The sequence below is a fragment of the Dromiciops gliroides genome, chromosome 4 (assembly GCF_019393635.1).
Source record: "Dromiciops gliroides isolate mDroGli1 chromosome 4, mDroGli1.pri, whole genome shotgun sequence".
Taxonomy (NCBI): Eukaryota; Metazoa; Chordata; class Mammalia; order Microbiotheria; family Microbiotheriidae; genus Dromiciops; species Dromiciops gliroides.
Window position 1 is genome coordinate 407509689 of NC_057864.1, and position 8193 is coordinate 407517881.

General features: G+C 35.4%; 1 non-coding gene across 1 annotated transcript; it reads left to right on the top strand.

Annotated features, from left to right (window-relative positions):
* The first annotated feature begins 2402 nt into the window (after positions 1–2402).
* LOC122726975 lies at positions 2403–2508 on the top strand. The gene has a single exon (XR_006352965.1). It is a non-coding gene; the product is annotated as a U6 spliceosomal RNA (small nuclear RNA).
* Positions 2509–8193: the final 5685 nt, after the last annotated feature.

The following is an 8193-nucleotide window of genomic DNA, read 5'->3' on the forward strand; positions in this document are numbered from 1 at the left end:
TCTAAGTCCAGTACTTATAGACAACACGTTTCATTTAGTTTGCAAAATGACATTACTTTCACCTTAAAGTTAGACTGAGTCTAGGTAAATCTTAAAGTTCCATGTTACTGGATAATTCTATGGAACATGGACCAAGTACACCTCTCCTCAGGATAACTAACACTCTTTCAACTTTGATGGCCAAACCTGGAAAAAAATAAATAACTAGAAACACTGACTTACTGATCAAACAATGGTTAATAGCACTTTTTATGTATAACAATTGGGGGGGGGGGTTGTAATACTTTATTTAGAATTATAATTTCCCAAATTACATGTAACAACATTTTACATGAATTTTTAAAAATGTTGTGTTCCAAATTATCTTCTTCCCTTCCTTCCAGCCCCTGTTTAAGAACTCAATCAATTCAATATAAGTTATCCATGTGTAATCATGAAAAAAATTTCCACATTAGCCAGGTTGTAAAAGAAAACAGAGAAAAACAAAACTTATTGTAAAGAAACTAACAAAAAAGTCATGCTTCAATCTGTATTCAGATACAATCAGTTCATTCTCTCTAGATGGATTGCATTTTTCTTAAGTCCTTCAGAGTTTTCTTGGATTATTATATTGCTGAAAGTAACTGTCATTCACAACAGATCATCTTACAATAGTGCTGTTATTTTGTATACAGTACATTTCACATTACATCAGCTCATGTAAGTTTTTTTAGGGTTTTCTGATAGCATCCTGCTCATCATTTTTATAGTAAACTACATTTATGTAGTACTTTAAAGAGACATTTCCTTATAATAAACCCATGAGGTCAATTATTGCAATAACAGTAATAGATAACATTAATATAGTACCTTATACCTGACAAAGAATTTTCTTCACAATAGCCCAGCAAAGTAATTACCATTCAACTAATCCTCATCAATCAATTCCCATTTCTCATCAATCCATCAATCTATCCATCCATCCATCCATCCATCCATCCATCAATCAATCAATCATTCAACCAGGCAATTAATCAATTCAGTCAATCAGTCAAACATATCATCATCATCATCATCATCTTACATTGCTCTTGCCTCTGCTTCAAAATTTTTTTCACATTTATTATTGCTAACTGTGCTTCTCTCTATCCTATACCCTCCCCATGATATTTATTCTATTTTCTGTCTTATATCACTCTATCCATCCTCAAAAGTGTTTTGCTTCTGACTGCCCCCTCCCCAAATCTGCCTTCCCTTCTTTCATCTCCCCCTTATCCCTTTTCTCCTCCTACTTCACTGCAGGGTTATTTGGATTACTCTGCCCAATTGAGTGTTTATGTTATTCCCTCTTTGAGCCAATTCTTATGAGAGTAAGGCTCACTCACTTCCCCACACCTCCCCCATCTTCCCCTCTACTCTATAAGCTTTTTCTTGCTCCCTTTATGTAAGATACTTTACCCCATTCAACCTCTCCCTTTCTCTTTCTCCCAGTGCATTCCTCTCACCCCTTAATTTTATTATTTTTTAAAGATATCATTCCTTCATATTCAACTCACACCTGTGCCCTCTATCTAAATATACTCCATCCATCTTCCCTAATGATGAGAAAGTTGTTATGAGTTACATGTATCATCTTCTTAAGTAGGAATGTAAGCAGTTTAAACTTTTAATATCCGTTGTGATTCCTTTTCCTATTTACCTTTTTATGCTTCTCTAGGGTCTTGTATTTGAAAGTAAAATTTTCCATTCAGCTAAGGTCTTTTCATTACAAATGCCTAAAAGTCCTCTCTTTCATTGAACTCCCATTTTCCCCCTGAAAGGTTATACACAGTTTTGCTGGGTAGATGATTTTTTGAATGTAATCCCAGTTCCTTTGCCCTCCAGAGTATTATATCCCAAGCCCTCTGATCCTTTAATGTACAAGCTGCTAGATCTTGTGTTATTCTGCCTGTGGCTCCACCATACTTGAATTGTTTATTTCCGGCTGCTTACAATATTTTCCCCTTTACCTGGGAGTTCTGGAATTTGGCTATAATTTTCCTGGAACCTTTCCTTTGGGGATCTCTTTAAGGAGGTGATTGGTGAATTCTTTCAATTTCTACTTTACCTTCTGTTTCTAGAAGGTCAGGAAAATTTTCTCTGACAATTGCTTGGAAGATGATTTCTAAGCTCTTTTTTTGATCATGGCTTTCAGGTAGTCCAATAATTTTCAAATTATCTCTCCTGGATCTATTTTCCAGGTCAGCTGTTCTTCCAAGGAGATACTTCACATTTTCCTCTATTTTTAAAATTCTTTTGGTTTTGCTTTATTGTGTCTTGATTTCTGATAAAGTCATTAGCTACCATTTGCTCAATCCTAATTCTTAAGCAATTATTTTCTTCAGAGAGCTTTTGTATCTCCTTTTCCATTTGGCTTTTTAAGTGTGCTTCAGCAGCACATATACTAAAAAAATTGGAATGATACAGATAAGATTAGCATGGTCCCTGCACAAGGATGACACACAAATTTGTAAAGCATTCCATTTGGCTTTTCAAGCTGTTGACTTTTTTTTTCATGACCCTCTTGCATCATTCTCATTTCTCTTTCCATTTTTTTCCTCTACCTCAGTTACCTTATCTTCAATGTACTTTCTGAGTGCTTCCATGTCATGAGACTAATTCATATTTTTTGGAAACTTTGGATGTAGGAGCTTTGACCATGTTAACTTCTTTTGAGGGTGTATTTTGATCTCCCTTGTCATAAAAGAAACTTTTGATGGTTCACAGTATTATCTGTCTGCTCATTTTCCTAGGCTACTTCTTGACTTTTAACTCCTTCTTAAAGTGAGGCACTGCTTCCAGGATGTACTGTCCCGAGGTTCAGAGGATCCAAGGTTATATTATTTAAGGAGAGGCATGTTCTACACTCTTCTGGTCTGTGTTCTAGCCCATAAGTAACCACATAATACATATCCACATGTTTCTACATATATCTCCACAAGCTAGATTGAGAAAATGCTTATGGCTTATCTGGGTAGGTATTAGAGTTTTTTGTTTTTTAAAAAAAAACTTAATTTGGGATGTGATTATAAAGGAATTTAAGATATTTTCAGAATTCTCTGATTAACTTATTTTCCCCTAATAAATATTTTTATTTAAAGTTTTGAGTTTCAAATTCTATCCCTTCTTCCTTCCCTAGGAGTGTAAGCAATCAGATACAGGTTATGCATGTGCAATTATGTACAGCATTACCATATTATTCACTTTGTATAAGAAAACTCAAATAAAAGAGAAAAATGAATGAAAGAATGTGAAAAATAGCATGCTTCATTCTGTGTTCAATCCAACTTTGGAGGTAGATAGTATGTTATTTCATTAGTACTTTAGGATTATATTGGATCATTGTATTGCTGAGAATAGTTGTAATCCACAGTTCTTCATCAAACAATATTGCTGTTACCGTGTACCACACTCTTCCTGTTTCTGTTCACTTCACTTCTTGCCAGTTGATATAAGTCTTTCTAGGTTTTTCTGAAATTGTCCTGCTTGTCATTTCTTATATCACAATAATATTTCATTACAATCATATGCTGCTGCTTTATTAGTCATTCCCCAACTGATTGGCATTTTTTAAAATCTCAATTCTTTGCTACCCCAAAAGGAGCTGCTATGAATAATTTTGTACAAATAGGTCCTTTCTCCCCTTTTTTGGATGTCTTTGGGATATAGACATAACAGTATATTGCTGGATCAAAGGGTATGCACAGTTTTATAGCCCTTTGGGCACAGTTTCAAAATGCTCTCCACAGTATTTGGATCAGTTCACATCTCCACCAACAGTACATTAGTGTCCCAGTTTTCCTACTTCCCCTCTGACATCCAACATTTTCCTTTTCTGTTATCTTTTGATTAACTTGTTATATAGTTAATAAATTAATAAGTAACTTTTTTTAAAAAGTGATGCACATTGAGTTCTCATTCAGAGAAAGGCACCAGATTGCCTTATTCTATTCTATAATTTGTTTTCTGAACTCTGTCATTAAATCAGCATTGCTTAAAGTTTGGTCCTTGAGCTCCTGGGAGTTAATCAGTCAATAAAACATTTATCAAATGACTACTTTGTGCCAGGCACTGTGTTATACACAGAATACAAAGGAAGGCAAAAGATATTCCCTGTTCTTAAGGAGTTCAAAGTCAAATGGAGGAAACAACATGCAAACTATATACAATAGAGATATATTCAAGACAGTTGGGGAAAAAAATCAAAAGAACAAGAACACTGGAATTAAAAATGATTGGGAAAAACTTCCTGTAGAAGGTGAGTTTGTAGCTTGGCTTTGAAGGAAGGCAGGGAAGATCAAAACTATTTTCATAATAATACAAATACATTATTTGCCTATTAAAGAACTTATCCTTTTCCAATTACATTTATGAGAGGCCAGATTTTCTTCATATGCTTTAAACAAAGTAACATACTGCAACAGATTAAATGCAGAAGCAGATATGGGAATCCTACTGTAGTCTATTAAGTCAGAAATTGAAGATATTTGAAAATTGTTTATTTTGCAAAATATAATTTTTAATGTTATTTATATTGACATATCATGGATTTATTACTATTTTAAATGAAAAAAGTAATTTAAAATATGTCTGTTTTAATTATTAATTTGGTAAAAATAACCAACTTTAAGAATCTCTTTCAGTTCTCCATGAATTTTTAAGTACATTAAGGGTTTCCTAAAACCAAAAGAGGATGACCTAGAGTGAGCCTTCTAAAAGGAAAAGAACAAAAGTGTCATCTAGTGGCCAAGGTAAAAGCTCATGAACTGATAGAAAGTAATATAATCAGAAGTGCCATCTAGTGGCAGAATAAAATATTCTAGGGCATGATTGGGAAAGAGACAGGGGCTAGACCTAGACCTAGGCATATATTATCTTTGCTATTTAAAGCCTTTTCAAACCTGACCTAAATCTACCACACAACTTTATATAATCCCTTTCATGAACTCTATAATTTAGCCAAATGAACTATTTCTTCACACAATACTCCATGTACCACCTCTGTGCCATTGTGTAGAATAGAATCAATTGGGTATTTCAGTGGGCTTGGAATAAAGAAGACCTTTCTTCAAATCTAGACTTAGGCAATTACTATCTTTCTGACCTAGGACAAGTGATTTAACTTCTCTCAGACTCAGTTTCCTCAACTATACTATGGAGATCACAACAGAACCTTCTTCTGAAAAATTGTTATGAGGATCAAATGAAATAATATTTATAAAGCACTTACCACAGTATCTTTCACAGAGTAGGTATTATATAAATGCTTATTCCCTTCCCTTGCCTGGAATGGATTTCCTCCTAATCTCTCTTAGAATCCCTAGCTTCCTTCAAATCTCATCTCAAAGACAGTTTTTTGCATGAAATCTTTCCTTATACCATGGCTTCCTCCCATTGCTAATGGTTCCTCCCCATTAAAAAAACATACCTGACATTTGTGTGTGTATACATATATGCCTTTGGGTGGAGACAATTATCTACCCAAAGGCATCAAAAGGACAGTTCTGTGTATGCTGCACACATATGTGAGACCTGATTACCTGAACTTACAGCATTAAGTCAAGTTGAAAGAGGTGAAAGGAAAGGAATGGAAGGGACACAATAGGAAGTAGTATAGGAAGGGAAAGCTAGAGCACAAGGGTGAGGGATTAGTCAAGAGATACAGAAGAAAAGCAAGATGTGAAATTTGAAAGTATGACTGGAGTCCACATAACTATAGATGCACAGCAATCTAACCTCTCCATTTAATGCCCAGCATCTGTAACCCCAGAGATTGTTAAAAGACTTGAATTGGTAGAGCTGAGATTTTATCTTGCTCTATATCAGTCAGTCAGCTAACTAGAATTTATTTAAGTGCATATAATGCACTAGGTGCTATGCTAAGTACTATGGGTATAAAGAAAAGGGGAGGGGAGAAGTCACCTGCTTTCAAGGAGCTCACAGTTTAATGGGAAAGATAACATGTAAATAATTACTTACAATCAAGGTATAGACAGGATCAATGGAAAGAAGTCTCAGAGAGAATGACCTAAGATGAAGGAAGACTTGGAAAAGCTTCCTACAGAAGGGGGCACCAGACTGAGACTTTTAAAAGGCCTGAGAAGTTAGATAGTTTTGAGAAAGGAACACAGGGAGTAACCAATAAAAAATGCTCAGAATTGGGAGATGGTGTATCTTTTATGAGGAAGAGCAAGGAGGCCCGTGTCACTGGATCTCAGAATATGTGGAAAGGAATAACATGGAAGAAGACTAGAATGGTAGGAAGGGGCAAGGATATGAAGATATTTAAAAACCAGTGGATTTTATATTTGATCCTGTGGACAATAGTGAACCACTGGACTCTATTGAATTGGGGAAGGGATGTGACATGGTCAGATGTGCATTTTAAGAAGATGAATTTGGCAGGTGAGTGTAGGATGGATTGGAATGGGGAAAGATTAGAGATAGGGAGACAAAGCAGCAGGCTACTGCAATGTCCCAGGCATAAGGTGGTAAGGACCTAGAATAGGGTGGTGTGAATGTCAGGGAAGAGAAGGATCCACACACAAGAAAATGTCTTAAAGCCAAAACAAAAAACTTGTCAAATGATTGGATTTGGGTCATCTCAATTGGATATGGCCTTAGATAGAGTGGTGGGCCTAGTCAGAAAGACCTGAGTTCAATCCAGCCTCAGATACTTATTAGCTATGTGACCCTGGCCAAGTCACTTCACCATGTTTGCCTCAGTTTCCTCATCTGTAAAAATGTGAATAATAATTGCATTCACCTTTCAGGGATGTTGTGATGATTAAATGAGATAATTATAAAGTGCTTAACATAGTGCCTGACACATAGTAATTCCTTTATAAAGGTACATAATTATTGTTATTGGTTGTTTTTGTTGTTATATGCAATAGAGAATTCAAGGAAGACATGTAGGTTATGAGCTTGGGTGACTGGGAGGATGTTGAAACCCTCAATAATTATTATTTTTTTATTATTATTTTTTTGGGGTTTTTTTTTTTGCAGGGCAATGAGGGTTAAGTGACTTGCCCAGGGTCACACAGCTAAGTGTTAAGTGTCTGAGGCCGGATTTGAACTCAGGTACTCTTGAATCCAGGGCCGGTGCTTCACCACTGTGCCATCTAGCTGCCCCCAAAACCTTCAATAATTATAAGGAAATTGGGAAGAGGAGAGGGTCTAGGTAGAAAGATGATAGGTTCTGTTCTGGGAACATTGTATTTAAGATGAGACATTCAGTTCAAGATGTGAGACATCTAGTTCAAGATGTCTAAAAGGCAGTTGAAGGTTATTTAAAGGGAGATATAACTGAATAAGTATATCTGAAAGTCAACCACATGGAGAAAATATTTCAAAGACGGGAGCTGGTGAGATTAGCAAGTGAAAATAGTATAGAGGGAGAAGACAAGCAAGCCATTGGTGGAACCACATGAGACACCCATGGTTAGCTCCTGAATAAATGAGCCCATTTATCTAAATTATTCGGTCTCCTTCCTTAATCTGTATAATTTCCTTGATGTCTGCTTACTATTTGCTTGGATAAATGTTTTAGAACATTTTTTGTGTGTAAGAAATTTTTGGTTGCTAGTGTCTTATCTGTGTGAGAATAAGCTATCTTTTAACTTTCCCTTTAAAGCAATTAAAGAAAGTTGGTTTTTAATGTCTAAAATAGCAATATAACCACAATCATAAATATATAAAGGACAAAATATAGATATAATTTTAGCCCAATTAAAATAGAAGACAAAGAAAGTGATTTTATAGTCTTGACTCTCCTGGGTCCTGAGTTCCTCATTAAGCAGGTGACTGTCAGTAGAAGGAAGGACTCCTACTCTCCATAATAGTATAAATTGCAGTCTCCCAGGAGAGAAAGTTGGCCAGATCCCAGACATCTGCAAGTATGGATTCTTTGGCTTAATATATTTGTATCCCCATTGCTTAGCATGGTACTTGGCACTTATTAGGTGACTGACAAATGCTTCTTGAATTTTCCTTGCTTCATTGATGTTTTCTTCCAAAACTGCATTTAAGGTTCTTGAGGGTGGGGCCTATTTTATTTTGGTCTTTAAATACCCAGTACTTGTCACATAATAGGTGCTTCATAAATGCTTGTTGTTGGAAGATATGATAATTTCACGTTTTAACGTTTGTAAATATTTTACATAAATTATTCCA